Raw genomic sequence first — 19,142 nt, 5'->3', positions numbered from 1 at the left:
CTTTAAAATCTCATGATAAATTAATGCTTTTACCATTAGCTTCAGTATGTTGGCCATGGGGAAGAAAAATGATTGCACAGTTTATAAAGCTGTTGAAAAACTGCTTCTGGTCTAGCTCTAATACTCTAGATTTCTCATCCTAATATAATTCTTTTTTTTTATTTCTTTTTCTCCAAACCTCTTCCCAATTTTGACTCTTTCTCTGTTTAAATGACTTTTGTTTCCTAATTGCCCTGAGTGGATGCATGTGTCTGTCTTGTAATGATGGTTACAAGAATCCTCAAAGGGTTTAGTGATTGGTCTCTGATACAAATGCCTGTGTTGTTGATGTGTTATTTGCTTATTTAATTTTTGCCTCAGGCCACAGCAGATCATGCTTAGCCTTGTCTGGAATAACTAAGGGGGATGTATTTATTTAGCACTTCTAGGTTTATTATGAATGAGCAGAATGATTAAGACACCTGCCCATAGATATCCAGTGAGTTAGTTATAGAAACATGACCACGATGGACCTATGTTTGGGTTGCCAAATGCTGGATCCCAAAATATCACCAGCACAGCCTGTAGATAAGCAAAGCTGAGTTTATTGCTTCCCGTGACAAGACAATGCCAGCTGAATCAGTCTTAGTTGCATCTTGCTGGGGGAAGAGCATAGCTGGAATATTTAATGAAAATTTCAAGTCTAGCTTAAGGTGGATCTTTCAGTGCGGAAGCTTGGTTAGGGCGAGGTAAGAATCATGATTTAATAGGTTAGGATTGGTGAATCCACCAGAGTAAGGAGTTTGAGGAGAGGGGTTTAAAGAGTCTTGGGCTATAAACTGCCATTTGTTGTTTTCTATTCAAGAGTTGAGTCTTTCAGAAAGTTCCTGATTTGAATAACTTTTACTTCTGAGCAAGTCTCCAGGAAAACTGAAGTCATCTTAAGCTGGGTAGTGAATTGTGTGGATGGTTTGATTCTACTTTACTATGTATATTAGTTATTTCTACATTTAGTTATTCTTTAGTCATCTTTAATGCTTGCTAATTTTGCACTTATACTACCAGGCTACTGTCTATTTCATATCAGCTGTGAGCATAGCAGTGAATTCTCCCTCCCCCACCCCAAAGACACTGAACACTTTGAAATAGAAACAAAAATTTTAGTCCCTCTTGACCTTGAGCCATAATGTCAAAGTTGACCTTGACAGAAATACCTCCCTATACAAGTGAAAGCTAGAGGTACTCTGGATGAAATTACTCTTTGAGACCCTGTCTCCCTGGACTTGGAGAAACTCATGGGAGATACTTGGGCTCGAATATGTTGTGCTTGGGTATTTCTAACCTTTGAGCCAGTGGTTCTCAATCAGTGTGCCTTGGTACACTAGAGAGGCAATTGTGAACCCTTACAGACAAGCAGCCAGTACAATGAACACGGTATAAAATTAACTTGTAGTAACCCATTCTGGTGGGGCCAAGAATGGAATATTGTGTTGTGACACAGCTTACAGATGGTAAAATATGTTGCCAGAGTGATCGCATCATGACACATCTGTGCCATGGAGTGATCACGTGTTCATTGCAAAACAGAAGTGCTTTGTCTCCTTTATATGTAGAAGAGCAAGTAAATTGATCTAGTCATGCAGTGACACTGTGCTGAAATGAATAGTGTGACAATTTGCGTGGAATGTAGTCCCTTCAAGTGTACTGGCAAAAATTCTAATATTTGAAAGTATGCCGTAAACATGAAAATTAGAGTGCTGCTTCAGTCTGTTAACATTTTAGTTGGGGTAACTCTAGCTCTTCACATATATTGTCCCAACGGCAATGGCTCAACATAATAAAGCCTTAGTAACACAGTAAAGGTTTATTTCTCTCTCATGTAACAGTCCACTTTGGGTGCTCCCAGTGGGCAGGCGATGTTTCTCCAAACGGTAGTGCAGGAATCCAGACATTTTCCGTCTTTACGCTCCACCATTGCCGGGTCCTCAGAGTCTTCTGTTTCCGGCTTCTAGAAGGGGAAAGGGAGGGAGGAGATGAAAATACCCACTTCTGAAAACCCCCAGCCTAAGAGTGGTATACCTCTCTTCCATGCACATTCCTTTGGAAAGAGTGGGGACATATTGAAATGCAAGGGATGAGCTGGAAAACGCAGTCCCTGACTTGACAGCATAGAAGGGGCTGCATAACTTGATGGACAACTAGTTTTCCCTGCCACAGTCTGCCCCTTGGATGCCTGACGTCTGTGCACACCCTTCTCACCCTGGGACCACCTTCACCTCTCCCTATGCATCCAGTTCAATTCCTGGAATTTGAACAGTTAGGCCTGCCTGAGGCTTATTGTGATCTAGTAACCAGTGAACCAAGACAGGCAATCTGCCCCTCCTCCTCCCCACCCAGTGTAAACAGTGGAGCAGAGGCAGCATTTGCACAGCAAACTTTACGGCTCACAAGAGGGGGGAGTGGAGACACAGTGGACATCCGTCCATTGTGGAAAGTCCTGGCCAGCTGTGGGGAGGTCCCTTGATGAGCCCTGACTCTGCTCTCGGGGAGGAACTCTCTTGTCCACTCTTCCCATGGCCCCGCTCCATTCTCTGGAAGGTTTCTTTCTGCCCATCACCCTGTATCTGAACACAGCTGATGGGTGTGTTCTTGCTTGTTTCTTCCTGGTACAAGTTGAAGGATTCCTTAATATGAGGATTCCTTAATAATCACAGCCCCCCCCCCTCACTTTTTAAGGCCAGGATTATAGTGTTCTTGGTAATATAATTTTGTCAAAAATTTAACAGGCTTCTGATCTTCTTGCTTATTTATGGTTTCATATGCCCATAACTTCACCCAAAGTTCCTTGCTAGATATAATTGTTAAGCCAACCTTATTAATTTGCTTATTTTTTTTCATTCTTTTGTCTCTCAGCATGATGGCAGCTACCTTGAGACCATCCAAAACTATAAGCGTGGGTGGGACAGTGGCATCCTTAATTTATTCTATGCTGCAGGATTGAGTTTTCTTGCTTAACTGAGAAATCTTAATGGAACTTGGTGACCTAAAGTTTGTTTCAATCTTTTTTTTTTTTTAAGTTTATTTACTTATTTTGAGAGAGAGAGAGAGGGCTGGGGAGGAGCAGAGAGAGAGAGAGAGAGAGAGAGAGAGAGAGAGAGCTGGGGAGGAGCAGAGAGAGAGAGAGAGAGAGAGCACCCCCAATTGGCTCCGTGCTGTCAGCATGGAGCCCAAAGTAGGGTTCCATCTCACAACTCTGGGGGATCACGACCTGGGCCAAAACCAAGAGTCGGACACTTAACCGACTGAGCCACACAGGCACCCCCAAGTACGTCTCAGTCTTATCTTTTACTATTTGGGGTATAGCAGGTGCGTTCTGATTTCTGGCTTCTCTCTATTTCTTTTAATTTTTTGTTTGCAAAGCAGCCAATATTTTTCCTCAGCTCATATCTTTTTGTTATCCCTTGTTAAATGTGGGGAGGAGCAACTGGCACATAGTAATGTTCTGGCTCTTTCCAACTATTTCCCTTAAAGCCATAAGCTTAGTGATAGTTGTGTTTTGCCATTGCACAATGTGGGTTTACAACTTTCCAGTGTCTGAGATCTATAGCTTTACCATGTGCTGCCCCATCACAAGGGGGACAGCACGTACTTTATATTTTTGTTACTGTGGCACACCACTTGTTTTGCAAAGTCCACCTTCTCTGTGTCACCATCTTCTCTGGCCACTCTAGACCACACTCACCTCTCCCTCTCATGGCTCCTCCATCCGAACCCAAGTTTCTGAGCTTGTCATGGTCTTTCAAATGTTCTTGGCATTTTTTGTGATGAATTTCATTTGATTATTTGTCACAAATTATGAGTAATTTTTCAATTGATCTTTTCTGCTTACAAAGTGTGTCATTTATTTAACACTATAGCTAAGCTGTTGCATTCTGGAAATGAATGGAGACAGACTCTGAATGTGAGCAGTTCATGGAGGCCTGGTTCTAACTGTTTGCATTTCCATGGGGATGGATTGATTTTAATTTTTTTAAATGTTTATTTATTCCTGAGACAGAGACAGAAGGCAAACAGGAGAGGGGCAGAGAGAGAGGGAGACACAGAATCTGAAGCAGGCTCCAGGCTCTGAGCTGTCAGCACAGAGCCCGGCACGGGGCTCGAACCCATGAACTGGGTGAGATCATGACCTGAGCCAAAGTTGGACGCTTAACCAACTGAGCCACCCAGGCGCCCCTGGGTTGATTTTAATGTCAGTTGGGGAAGCACATTCATAAGGGGACAGGTTGTGGCCACCATTGGTATAGTGAAGTCAGGTGGTGCACATTTTCTATGTAGTACATGGCAGTATCAGAATTGTTTTCTAGGTAAATACGTGAGTGTGTCCAGTTCAATCAATAAAATGCCACTGAACATAAAACACTTATATTCTGTGGTTATTGTGGTCTACTTTTTGGTAAATTGTATATATTGGAGGTGTACAACATGATATATACATATACATTGTGAAATGATTACCATAATTAATTAATTAACACACCCATCACCTCACATAGTTACTGTGTGTATGTGTGTGTATATGTGGTGAGAAAAGATCTACTCTCTCAACAAATATCAAATATATAATACAGTATTTTTATCTGTAGTCACCAGACTGTACATTAGATCCCCAGAACTTAGTCATCTTATAACTGAAAGTTTGTACCCTTTTAAAAAATTTTTTTTAAGTTTATTTCTTTTGAAAGAGACAGAGAGAGAGAGGTGGGGAGGGGCAGAGAGAGAGAGGGAGGGAGAGAATCCCAAGCAGGCTCCACACTGTCAGCACACAGCCTGACGCTGGATCTCACGAACTGTGAGATCATGACCAGAGCCAAAATCAAGAGTTGGATACTTAACTGATTGAGCCACTCAGGCTCCTCTGAAAGTTTTACCCCCTTTGACTGACATCTCCCCTTATTTCCTGCCCCCCCCCCCCCAACGCCTAGCAACCACTGTTCTATTTTCTATTTCTATGAGTTGACCTTTCCATGTTCACATTTTATAGTTAGGTCAGGAAGATATTTAGTGAAATCTAGCTTTGTGGTAGAACATCATATGTTCTTGGAGTCCTATTTAGTTGAATCAGCCAATGTTGAAAGTCTGCTGGGTGGGAATTTTGGTCAGGGACTCGCTTTATCCAGGTAAGATGGAAAGATCTGTATCTGTCAGGATAGACTGTGTTATGCTGTGGAAATGAGCACCACCCTCAACTCTCAGTGGGCTGACCTAAAAAAGGTAATTTCTCACTCACATCACTGTCTGATGTGCATTGAGGGGCTTTTCTGGCAGCTTTGCCTCAGGCAGTGATGAAGGTAAAAGGGACTTCTTCCACTTTGTCATGTTGCTTTTTTCAATACACTGCCTCCACTGTTGAAGCTGAGGGGAAGAAGAATGTGGGCAATTGTTTGGGAGTTTCATGGCCGAGATTGAAAATCCTATATATAATTTCTACCCACAACCCATATCACCTGGCCCCAGTGTAACTGCAAGGAAGCCTGGAAAATGTGGTCTTCCCATGGGTCTAGGCAGGGGAAATGAGATTAGTGAGCACTGAGCCAGCTTCTGCTTTGGAATTCTAATGGTATCCCTCCAAATGTGCTGTGGGGAGAGGGGACAAGCCTGAGGGGACAGGAAGGAGGCATGATACATGTCACAAATGGAATCTGCTGGCTGTGGAAGTGATTATTGCGTGTTGGATATGATGGAGTGGGAGAATCCCCATTTTGTGCTGAGCTTCTGGGAGAAAGGTAGCGGGCTGCTTTTGACTGGAGTGGGAAGGAGACACAACAGCTGTTGCATATAAGCCTTTGCTCCTGCCTCTCTTCTGACCTCAGTTTTGTTTTTTTTCATCATGAGAAATTGATCTTTCACAGACTAACACCATTTTGAGCCAGCTGAGGCGGCCTCACAACCATGAGGATGTAGAGATAGGTTCTAATGATTTGCTGCGCTTGGTTTACCTGTAGCACATGTGGGGTTGAGATTTCCTCCACCTCCCTTAAATACCTCCCTGTTTCTTTCCAAGATGAGTGCATCATGGCTGTCTGCACAGAGTGTGCTGAAGTGGAAATGGGGCCATTTGGTCATTATTTGGTGAACTTGTGTCCTTCTGGTAATGAAAAGGATACTTAGCCAATAAGCACATGATCCCTATCACTAGGGAAATCATTAGGGAAATGAAAACAAAAACCACAGTGAGATATATATATATATATGTTATATATATATATTATTATATTATATATATATTATAATATATATTATATATTATATTTTATATTATTTATATATACAATATTCACAAGTGTTGGTGAGGATGTGTAGAATTGGAATCCTTATGTACTGGTGGGAATGTAAAATGGTGTAGCCTTTATGGAAAATAGTATGAAAGTTCCTCAAAAAATTAAAAATAGAATTACCATATGATACAGCAATTCTACTTCTGGGTATATGCCCCAAAGAAATGAAAACAGTGACTCAAACAGATATTTGTACACCCATGTTCATAGCAGTATTCATGATGGCTAAAAGGAGGAAGTGACCTACATATCCATTACAGATGAATAGATAAACAAGATGAGGTATATACATGCGGTGCAATGTTATTCAGCCTTAAAAAGGAGGGATATTCTGACACATGACATAGCATGGATGAGCCTTGAAGATGTTTTGCTAACTGAAATAAGCCAGTCATAAAAAGGCAAATACTGTATGATACCACTTATAGGAGGTATTCACAGTAGTCGTATTCACAGAGACAGAAAGTAGCCTGGTGGTTGCCAGGGGTGGGGGAAGGGAGAAATGGAGAGTTAGTGTTAATTGGGTATAGGGTTTCAGCTGGGGAAGATGAAAAAGTTCTGGAGATGGACAGTGGTGATGATTCCACAATTAGGTGAATGGCCTCAATCCCTTTGAACTGTACAATTGAAAGTAGTTAAAATGGTAAATGTTATATGTATCTTACCACATTTAAAAAACATATTTTCCCGAATTTCCTACCATCTAAACATGTGTGGAGCCTGAGAGAGGGGGTTAGGTGGGTTCTGGGTGAGGATGACCGACCCAGAGTGAAGGTAGAGCACAGTAGCCGTCCATTTTGGGTTGGTGACCACACATGAAGCTGACCCATCTGTAAACAGAGCTCAGTCTTTTCCTGCTTCCATCCGAAGGTTATAAGCGTCTCCTCCTGTAGCCATGGGTGTGGGCTGAAGGAGAGGTGCCGGTGCAGCAGTAGTGGGTGACAGGCGTTCGGGCCATTTGCTCCTGCAGCTTCCTCGTGCCTGTGGCTCTGTTTGTGCCCTTCCCAGATCCAGATGTACTACTTGGATCTTACTGTGGATTGCTGCTGGGCTCATACGGCCTTAGGACTTGGAGGATCTGACAGGATCCAGTTTATGGTGGGTGGTTCTGGCCACATGGTCTTCTGGCAGCAGCAGGAGCAGATTTCTGGTCTCTGCTGGGTCCATTGTCACTCCAGAAGCTAGTTTTTGAGTGGCGTATACTCTCCTGCTGCAGATGGCATAGTCTTGCTCCAGAACACCAGGGGATGATGCTGGGATTTCTCCTATGAGAGTTTGCTGTAAATGTCACATGGCGTCTTTTCCCTTCCCTTTTTACAGACTGGCAAATCAAGATAGATGAAGGTACATATCAGGAAAAATCAGGTAAAAAAGATGGCGGTGTAGTCTCTTGAATCAGGACTGGTGGATGTAGGGAGATGCAGAAGGAAATTGCTGTCTCCCTTTCAAGTGTTAGTTCTATGTGAGTTTTATTCAGATCATGTATGTGCATTATTTTGATACAGATAAGTGTTAGTTACAAACAAATATTATAATCACCACTTCATTTACTCACGCATTAATGCCAGCTTTTATTCATTTGTTCAGTCATTCAATAAGTATTTCTTGAGCTCCTTTTTCCTCCGGGGTAGACATTGGGCTGGATATAGGGGAAGGAGAGATGAAGAATCATGGGTCTTAACTGGAGAACAGACAGCCTGGGATGATCCACGCTGTATCAGATATGAGCACCAACAGTGGAGTGCCCAATTCTGGGGAATTTTCTCTTGGTGGCTTCTGGAAGAGTACTCCCACTGACAGTCTTCGTTCAGGCCAACCTGAATATGACAGTCCGATAGTTGTAGGGTCTGGGTATCTTCCTGGGTTGGTATCTTGTGAACTCGCACTGGCAGAGATGAGGTGGGGGTGACTCTGGGGCACTGTCCTCAGATCCAGATGGTTGCTGTCTCTTGCTTGCTATCTGTGGGGGGAAAAGGGCCAGGTGGAGGAGGAAGAATGGCCTGAGCTGAGAAGGAGGGAGCCTGGGAGGAAGAGAGACGTGACTGAGGCCACTACTGAGAGATTGCCAGGGAGAAAAAGTGGGACTTTTGTTTAGATGTTGTTTTCAAGTACCGTTGAAGTGATTTCTCGTTTTTATTTTCCATCTTGATGGAAATTTTGTTATTTTTACACTGTCACAGAACAAATGGAGCTGTGACTTAGAGATCACAATGTATATAGCTGTTTTGATGTACTTTTGACAGTTCTATCACGTTTCTGACAGGCACTACTTTTTTCTTCTCTGGGATATTGGGAGTGGGGAGACGGGCTTCTCAGATGCTCTGCTTAGGCTCCGGGCTGTGTCCATGTATGAAGACTTGTGGGGTCATGTGGAAACTTCTGAGAAGCCAGCCCCAGGCCTCAGAGACCCTGCGAGTGAGGACTGAGCTCCTGTGAAGGGGTGAATGGGGGGCGTGTGGAGGCAGAGGTGGGCTCTCAGGGCATGGGGTGGTCAGTATCAGCCTCTCAGCAGAAATCAAAGTCACAGTCCTCACAGAAGAAGAGGAGATCCCTGAGCTGAGCGGGAGGTGGCCATGGCAGGTCCTGCGTGGAGACATGAGTAGGGCAAGTTGACAGTGGGCAGTGAGGTCAGGGGACACCAGCACCCACTGAAAAACTGCGTATTAAGGCTGGAACTTTGTGTGCCTGAGGTGTCCTAAATATCCTTGGACCTGGTTTCCCTGGTTTCTCGTAGGATGAGCACATGTGAGGCCTGGAGCGGGTAGGGAAGAGGAGGGGGAAAGTCGTCAGGCAGAATGGTCCCCTTGAAATGCCCACTAAGAAGTGGACTGCTGGAGTGCCACATCTGTGAAGCTTTCCCTGATCACCTTTCACTGATTCAACTGGCCACTTTCTCCTTTGAATCCTCACTGAAACCCCTCACAAATACTTCTGCAACATGCTATTGTAAATAACAATAATGGTTGATAAAGTGCTTGCTATGTGCCACTCTCTTCTGCCTTATCTTATTTAACTCCCACAGCCATGCTATGAGGTCAGAACTGAGGCTTACAGAGGTTAGGTTCACGGTTTTATATGTCTGATTCCTCTACACCACTGGGAGCCCATGGCAGGTGTGGGCTGTGTCTTTTTCACCTTTATATACTGGGGCATGACGCTGCTTGCTTGTTCAGTGATTGAGTGTGTGAGTGCATGGACTGAAGTCAGGCACCAACCCTTCTCTAGAGAAAAGACTGTCCAATTTTATTTCTACTGGTTTTACATCTCATATTCTATGTTCTGAATCTTTCAAGCAGCCTCCTGACCTGTGAGTTGGCCCCTGAGGTCTAGAGATGTCTTTCTAAATGCCAGGATGAAATAGGTTTTCCAGAACCCCTGGAAGGAGGGTCCATCATCAACTATTGACAAAAGTATTCAACCCAGAGGCAATCCAGGCTTGAGCTTGTTCTTTCCATCAGGTCTTTAGGGATGGAATGGGGTGAGGAATGGCTTCTAGGTCTAAAGAACCATTTTTAATGTTCATGATCATTATACAGTTATCTTTAGTGATCTGTCCTTATGGTCTGGCTCCTACAGAGTAGTCATGCTGTGGCTTGTGGAAACCCCTTTAGACCCCTTTAAACATTAGACTGGATACTCTGGAAGTACCAAGCACTGTGCTTAAGATTCTACAGGGCTTGAACAAGACAATCAAGGCAGGACATGTGCTAAGACACCCTCTTCTCTTAAGAGGAGGCACAGAATAGTCTTTATGTCCAGACTTGGGTTCAAGTCTGACCTGTGCTGGCTATCTGGCCTTGGGAAAATTGGATCCTCTGTGCCTTGTTTTCACCATTACAGAGAGTCATTTTCATACCATCTGGGGTTTTAGTTTTTAAAAAATTTTATTGAAATATGACATACATATAGAAATGTGCACAAATACAAGGGTATGGCTGATTGGATTTTCATAGAGTGAACACACCTGTAAAACCAGTACCCAGCATGTCTTCAGCACGTCAAAATCCTCCCTCATGCCTCCTCAGAGCAGGAGAAGGTATATTATTCCCCACCCCAAGGTTAACCACAAACCTCACTTCTAACCCTGTAGGTTAACTAGTTGTGCCTGTCTGTGAACTTTACAGAGATAGAATTAAACAATAGGTGGTCTTTTGTGTTTAGTTTTCTTCTCAGCATCATGTTTGTGAGATTCCTTATTGTTGTATGTAATTGTAATTATTCATTTCCATTTCATTATTTAATAATTCCCATTTACAGGAAGGTGCCAGTATCATAGTGTTGCTATGGTACATGTCTTCTGGTGCACACATGCACACATTTCTTGTCGGGCACATAACTAGGAATGGAATGGCTGGGTCATAAGGTATGTGTATGTTCAGCTTTAGTAGATATGCTGGTCAGTTTTCCACAGTGGTTGTACAACCATCAGTGAGGGAGATCCTCAGCTGCCCCATGTCCAAATCAACCATGAGATTTTCTTTTTCACTGTAGCCCTTCTGGTAGGTCCCCAGCTACACTGGGGGATATAGTTGGCACACCATGAGGTCATTTGGATAATTAGTTATGTTGATGTCTGAAAAGCACTTAGTGCCTGCACAGCGTGAGCGTGTGCCATCGTTAGTCCAAGCTCAGGTGTCTTGGGAGGTGAGGGATGTCCCAGGTGCCACCTTCCCTCAAGAAGTCACAGTGTACATTTCTTGACTCCCCTGTTCCAGCATGAGCTATCGTGTCTGGGATTTGAAGTTGTCAGTGACTGTGGCTGGGATTCTTGGAACTGAGTGATTGAGGAATCCAGGATCCCTAGTGATTGGAGGATGAGACCGACACTTTTCTTCCCAGAGTCTTTTAATGACTGGTTCCCCAGGAGGGATTTCTCCTCTGACTACCTACCTGGCTCCTACTAAGAGCTGGGCAGAGAAGTGCTGGAGCAGGTGCTAAGTTATGATTTAGGGTTTTTTCTCCTAAGATGTTCCAAGCTCAAGAGCGCTGGGCACATTCTGTAGCCTAAAGGGGTCTCCTGCTGCACAGGCACTGAGAATTGGGAAGGGGCAGGGAGAGGGCACCAGGTTTCTGTGGAGGTCGCCCTGGGAATTGAGATGGCAGTCTGTTTCCCTGGAATCCTTCTTCCTCACGTTTCCAAGACATCCTAAACTCCAGTCCCTCCTTTTTCCCTGCATGCAGCCAGTGGCCAAGATCAGTCTATATTACGTTCTAATTCTCTGACATCCATTCTCACAGTTTCTGCCTTGTGCCTGGACTCTTGGAATAGTCTCCAGCTGCTTCCAGAGAGTTCTTTCCAAGAGAACCTGACTGTATTAGTTTGCTAGGGCTGCCATAACAAAGTACTCCAGCCTGGAGTCTCACACAACAGAAATGTATTTTCTCACCCTTCTGGAGGCTGGAATAAGGTCAAGGGGTTGACAAAGTTGGTTCCTTCTGAGGCCCCTCTCCTTAGCTTGTAGACAGCTGCTTTCCCTGTGTGTCCTCACGTGGTTGTCTGTGCCTTGCTATGTCCTCATCTCCTCTTCTTATGAAGACATCAGTCATATTGGATTACAGTCCACTCACATGACTTCATTCAACCTTAATCACCTTTTTTACAGGCCTTATCTCCAAATACAGCCAACATTCTGAGGTGCTAGAATTTCAGCATATGAATTTAAGTGGGGGGACACAATTCAGTCCACAATGCTGACAATGCCTTTTTCTACATGTGACACATCTCCTTAAACATGATTTTATTTTGGCTTTCTTGCCTTTGCTCATGCCTTTCTCCTGGTTCTAGGTTGTTTCCCTTTATCTCTGTTTCCAGAGCTCTGTTCCCACATCCACCAGGGAGCCTTCAGTCCTCACAGACTGCTCTCCATGCATGCCTGTCATGCTCTCCTTCTGTTCCACTGGACTGAAGACTTAATCCCAATTTTCTTCTGTTTCCCTGTTGTTTCACAGAGTGTGTTATGCCGATCCAACCTGACTCTGCGCTCCTTGAGGACATAACTCATATTTGTTATTCACTTTTGCATCTGTTTTATGTCAGGCATGTAGCTGGTGATAAATACTATTGTGGATTGGTTAAAAACTGCCTTCCACATGCCCCGTGAGAAGTTCCACTTACCAAGCAAAATACCTCTGGTGTGAGGTGGGAGGCTCCTGTCGTCCTCGACTGGCTTCAGGAGCCTGTGGCAAAGTCATTTTCAGTTTAAGAGGCAATGAATTCAGAGACCTGGGAAAGGTTTAAACATGAGCCTTAAATTATTTGCTTAGCTTTGATTTTTATTTTACAAGATTCTGGGCAGCGCTGGGAGCTATTTGCAGAAGGGGTGTGTAAGAGAGATGAAGAGACTGGGTTTACCTAGATGTTGCCTCATAGAAAAATATGTGTGCACTGGGCAGGGTCTTCTCTGGTTCAGAGGCATGAAAAACTCTGGGTTCTGACCCTGGGCTCACGAGAAGGAGATTTGATTTCTGTTCTTGCCTTTTTGTCCCTCTGCTGGGGATGCATTGAGCTAAGCCACTGTTGAGAATGGCCCCTCTGAGGAAGCAAAGGAAGATCAGCTATTTATAGGCTGAAGTCAGACGTGACCCACCTTTTCAGCCTGTAATTTACAGTATATGATGAGAAAATGAACTTCTATTGCCGCAGGAATGTGGAAGGACAGGAGACCGATTTTTCAGCAGCTTGGGGTTTGGCTTATGTGCTTATGAAATGTCTGTGAAAATGGCCACTTTGCTTTGCCAGAAGACTGCATTCCCTGGCCCACAGTCATTGATGCAAAGGGTGCCCATGTCCTGTCTCTCTCAGGGACTGTGGGCATCTTCGCAGCTGTGTAGATGGTGTAGGGAGGGAAGTTTCTGTAATGGGGAGAGAGAAGAAGAGGGTCAGGGAGGAATAGCAGGGAGACAATAGATTTAAGGCAGTGCTCTGGTTTTTCCAAAACAGGAAGAGTAGTTCTAAGGAGCAGCTTCCCTGGGGGTGGCTTTGACTGACCTCTGACCAGAATCTTGGCTATTGTTTGGGCTATAGCTCCTGGTCTGAGTCTGAGCCCTTGAGGAAGCTCAGAGATTGATGATAACTTTCCAGCCCTCAACAGACTATTTCTGGAGCTCTCCAAAGAACATGCGAAACACAGTGTGTGCTCAATCAAGTAACAAACTTTTATCAAATATTGGCCACAGGCTAGGCACTGAGCTAGGTGTAAAGGTGAATAAAACATACATTGACCCTGCTCTGAATTTAGAGGGGAGACTGTCACCATGTCAGGCCTCCTAACCCCCGTATACCCCCAAGCCCTGGCATTCACCAGGGTGCTCTCTGAGGGAGCCTGTGGGATGCACTTGCATCTTTGCTGGCTTCTGAACTAAACCCTTGACTCCTAAACTTACATTTCTGACCTAAATCCATAGCATGAAATAGGTTGTTAGGGAGGTCTTATGGAATGGGATGAAAAGAGACGAGGACAGAACCTTGGAGAAGACCAGGAGGTGAAGCTGAACACACAAAAGCAATGATGAATGAACAGAAAGAGAATTAGAAGTAACAGGAATCTAGGGTCTTGGAAGTGTGGTTATCAGAAAGTTTCAAGAAGAGAGGAACCAATAGTTTTTTTAAGTTTGTTTATTTATTGAGAGAGAGAGAGAGAGAGAGAGAAAGAGAGAGAGAATCTCAAGCAGGCTCAATGCTGTCAGTGCAGAGCCTGACACGGGCTTGATCTCACAAATTGTGAGAGCATGACCTGAGCTGAAATCAAGAGTTGGATGTTTAACCAGCTGAGCCACCCAGGCGCCTCAGGAATCAATAGTTTTAAAAGCAGAATAATAAGAATTTGGTAACTGGGAGGTCATAGGGCTGTTGACTGAGAAGAGTGTTAGGAGTGGAAGAAGTTGGTTGAAAAGTGAATGGGAGAGGCAGAAGATGTGGCCAGAGAACTCTCTCTACAGATGTTCATTAGATCATGCTTTTAATTATGTTGTTCAGATTTTCTGTATCTTTGCTAATTTTTGTTCTCTTTAATGTATTAATTATCTAGAGAGGTGCTAAAATTTCCCATGGTCATTGCTGATTTGTCAGCTTCACGTGGTAGTTTTGTCAATCTTCATATATTTTGCAACTGTATTCTTAGGTGTGAACAATGTTGGAATTATGATATCTTCCTGGGATATCATTCTTTGTATTATTGGGTTGTGAACATCTTTGTCTCCAATAATGCTTTCCCCTGAAATTCCATTTTGTCAGACTTCTTTTGGTTGGTATTTATCTGGTATATAATTTTTCCATCTTCTTACATACAATAGCTATCTTTTGTTTTTGAGCATGTTTCTTGTAAATAGCATATAACTAGGTTTCGTTTTTTCTATCCAGTCTGGCAGTCTGGGCTTCAATGGCTTGAATTTCATCCATCTCATTTCTTGTCATTACTGATATATTTGGATGTATTCTATTTTTTTCTTTGCATTTATTTCTCCTCTTCTTTCTTGCCTTCTTTGGATAGGTAGCACTTTCTTTATTATTCCTTATCCTTTCTACTTATTTGGAAGTTATATATTCTTTTCCTGTTTTCCAATGGTCACTTCAAACAATTTCATGTACACTTTACCTAACATCAAAGTTAATCAATAGCTCAGTCATCCTCCTGAAAAATACAAAAACATCAGAAAATTTTAACTGGGATTACAACTTTCCTTATTATAAATTTCCTTTATCCAGTATTTTTGGTTCCATCTTTGTTTTTATAGTCCTCAAATTAATCTTAATTTTTATTATTTATATTGTTATTATTACACTTATGGACATGTTTATTCATTTCCCCATTTCATCTTACTTCCCACTTCTCTGACTTCTGTTGCCATTTCCCTAATTTTCATCCTTTATATTTGGAGGAAGAAAATTATTCTTTCAGCAAAAGTCTGTTATTGGTAAGGTTTTTTGTTTGTTTTTGTTTTTGTCTTTATTGTTATTCTTCAGTGATAACTTAGCAAGGTATAGAAATCCAAGTGGACAGTTACTTTTTACTCAGTTTTTTTAAAAATAATATTCTATTGTCTTCTGCTTCTATTGGGTCTGTTAAGACATTTGCTGATATTCTTTTCAGCCATTGTTAACCTTCCAAGAACATTACCCTGAATTTTATATGATTGATTTTTTTGACTCTTCCTATTGAATTACAGCACAGTTCTACTGGGTTAGTAAAACATGATTTTGCTTGCATATTTTTAGATAAATAAAGGTTGAGATTCTAGTACTGTATTTTATTTCCACTCCTTAATGGATCATCTTGTAAATACCTTGTGGTTTTAAAAGTGGAGTGTGCACAGATTCGTCTATTTTAGGAGGCTTACTATCATCTTATGATGCTTGCCTGTGAGAAAAAGGGTGTGTGGGGCAGTTTGTACACATTTAATTTTCTAAATGTAAGAGATAGACTTGGCACTTTGTCCTCTGTGAAGAACAAACCAAAAGAGAGGGGGAATCTGAATATATGAAGAGAGAAGGGAAAGTTGGTGAATAGGGATTGTGGAACGCTTGAAAGGGAGCAGAAGTTTTCTTCCTCTGATATGGGGATTCTGCATTTTCTGCCTTTGATTCTTAAACTTTCAGATCTTCCTTCTGAAGGCAAAGTTCACTCAAGCTACTCCGAATCCCCCATGCTGTCCTTGACCCTAATCATGTTCTTCAATAACTTCTTTTTGCCTAATGAAAAAAGTCTAAGCATCCAAAATGGCATTAAGGTCCTCTGAGTTTTAGACTTTTCTTAAATTAGACCACTTCTTAAATGGTCTTATCTCCCATTTCTCCTTTTCACTTACTCTGGCTAGTGAGATTAATCGACTTACTGCTTTCTGAACATGCCCTATATATTCTCATCTCCCCAGTTTTGATCCTGAGCCCTCTCACCTTGGCAGGCTAGTTCCTTCCCATTTTCCTATTTTCCTCATCTATCCAGAGATCTCTCTTTCGAGGCCCAACACACATCTCTCCTACTCTATGTTTTTCTTTTCCTGAATCTTTCAACTATGTCTCCATAGAGTCCTGGGCCCTTCCTGGGGATAGTTCTCACCACCTACCTTGTATTGTTATTAAACATAAGTTTCTTCTACCAGACTAAGAAATTCCAAGGGCAGAAAACTTGCCTAAATTTACCCCTGTGATCTTCAGTGTATCTCATAATTAGAGATGCACCCCCCTAAAGGTAATAAATGAATGTAAAAGGGATTTTTATTTACATCCGTATGAAAAGTATTGCCAAGAATTATGAGAGCTATCTGCTAGTTGGATGGCCTTCAGGTTTTACAGCAGGTGGGATAACTTCTGTAGAATATCTGTGAGCCTGAGGGCAGAAGTGGCCTCGTGCTGGGCTCCCCACTCAGCTCTCACCTGTGGAGGGCCCACATAACTCATTCTGAAAACTTGGGTAGCAGAGAAGGAGTGAGAGACTTAATTGGGAGAACAACACTATGGATTCATTGCAAGAGAGAAGACCCCTGACTTTGGTAACTAGGAAGACATGACCCACTCCAAGGTCCACTCCCACTTTGGGGTGTCTGGGAGGATGAGTTTGGCTAGTACCCTTCTTTGGGGGCGTCTATAAACATGAAGGAGCAAGGAATGGACTAGAATGTCTCTAAGAGATGTTCTACTCTGCCAGTCTCTGGAGCCACTCCAGACAGGACCTCCTTGTCTGTTATCTCCCTTTATTTCTATTGCTTGATAATTTGACTGCATTTGGTTCTTCTTGTGGTATTCAGAGAGGACATGCCAATTAATCTGTCCACCTGGTCCTAATTAAGAATGACCAAGAGGCTAGACATTCATAAGCCTATAATCAGTTTCTAGAGTTTGTCAACTTTCTCCAAAGGAGTGACACAAAAGCAGTGAGTGGAATCCTGAGATTGTTCCAGAATCTGACAAAGATGACGATGTATTTTTGTGATAAAGGCAAGAGCCTGTAGGGTCCAGGGCCTCACTGAACCTGAGGATGCCTTGTCATCTGCTTGTAATTCAAAGCTGACAGCTGGGCAGGAACTTTCCAGGAACTTTTGTGAGATCTGATACAGAGCAAAGACTGCAGGAAGGTGTCACAGACTTACACTTTGCCACATTAAAAGAGAGCAAAGTAGCTTCTGCATTTTTCTCTCCAGGGCTCAGCATGGCCCAGCTAATCAAGGGTTTTGGCAGTATCAGCCACCAAAGACACTTCATTTTCTTGACAACCCCTATTGCATAGGGTGGGTTCTTGAGAAAAATCTACGTCTTGCTTGGCTGACAATGCTGAATACTGTCCTTCTCATCATGAACTCCCAAGGAAGGGGGAAATGAACTTACCTGAATGTGCCCACCCTGTGCTAGGACCTGCACTGGGGACTTGACATGCCAGGCACTCAATACAAGAAGGTTCATGCTCACCCTCCTCCCCTGGGAGTTCATGATGAGGACGACAGTGTGAAATACACTAAGCTTCTTGACATACAAATTAAAGGCTTTGTTCTAAGAACAGCAAATGCCATTGCCTGCAAGAGCAACTTCCAGCAGCTTCTCTGTGCCCGGAGTCTGCATGCAGAGCAAACTGCCCACAGGGGGCAGAGGCATTGGCTGGGGAAATTTTATATGATTAGTGGGGTGGAGTCAGACCCTCAGCAGCTCAGCGCCCTGCCAGGCCTGCCGAACAGCCACCCTTGTTCAGAGCAAGACCTTCCACAGCAGATGTTTTCTTTTCTTTTTTTCTGAATTGCTAAATGTGTCTGAATGATGGACGGGACTGGGAAGAGCGGTTGTGGGCCTGAATTCTTTGATGCTTCGGCATGTTGTGGGTTCCAGGAGGCAGGGATGGCCAGACAGTCAGTTTCTGGGAGCCATTCAACACTCGCACACTAAACCTTCCCTGTACACCCGGCAGTCCCTGTGCTGTTTGCTGTCACTGTACCAAGATGGTGCCTTCCGTCAAGGATGCCCTGAGTCTAGTGGGGGAGCCAGAGGTACACAAGGATCTGAGGCAGAATGTGAACAGTGTGGTGCAGTGTGCTCAGTCTTTTCAACATATGTCTCCTGTGGAGAAACATAAATCTTGAAAATTCCTTTAAACTTTGTGTTTCAAAAGCAAGAGTAGGTTTTTTTTTTTTTGGTTTCCAAATATGAAATTATAATATTGAATATATTTTAAAAACTACACATGTCCTCCCTGAGATGTTTTTTAAAATTTTTTATTGAGGTGTAACATGCATATATAGTATATAGTATATGAATTTTTACATACATATGCACTGGTATGAATAGCACCCAGATATATAGGGAGTCTTTCCAGCCTCCAAAAGTCTCCCTCATGCCCCTTCCAAGTGAATCACCACCCCCCAGTCACCCAGAAGTAACTACTATTCTAATTTCTATCAATGTAGATGAGTTTTGCTTTTTCCTGAACTTCACGTAAATACAATCATACATTTAGGATTTGTGTCTGGTTCCTTTGCTCATGCCTCATGGTGCATGAGTGGTAGTATATTCTTTTTTTCACTGCTGGGTACTATTCCATTATATGACCCCACACAATTTATGGCTTCATTCAACTCCTTTGAGAATCATTGGTGTGGTATAAAAAGATCTGTGTTTGCAGCCAGATGTAGAAAGTCACAACTTCTTTTCCTTCCTTTCTACATGACTGAGAGAAGTCACTTCACCTGGCATCTTGGTTCTCTCACTTGTGGAATATAGGGGGTCAATGAATTTATAGTATGTGGAGCCAATGTGGGTGAAGCCCCTGTTGCAGTGCCTGGCACATAGTAGGCATTCAGTGGATGGCAGCAAAGATTACAAAGGGATGTAAAATTCATGTGTTTGTT

The sequence above is a fragment of the Herpailurus yagouaroundi genome, unplaced genomic scaffold, assembly GCF_014898765.1.
Source record: "Herpailurus yagouaroundi ecotype Mexico unplaced genomic scaffold, PumYag 188, whole genome shotgun sequence".
Taxonomy (NCBI): Eukaryota; Metazoa; Chordata; class Mammalia; order Carnivora; family Felidae; genus Herpailurus; species Herpailurus yagouaroundi.
The sequence above is the reverse complement of the archived record's forward strand: the minus strand, read 5'-3'. Positions refer to the sequence as shown.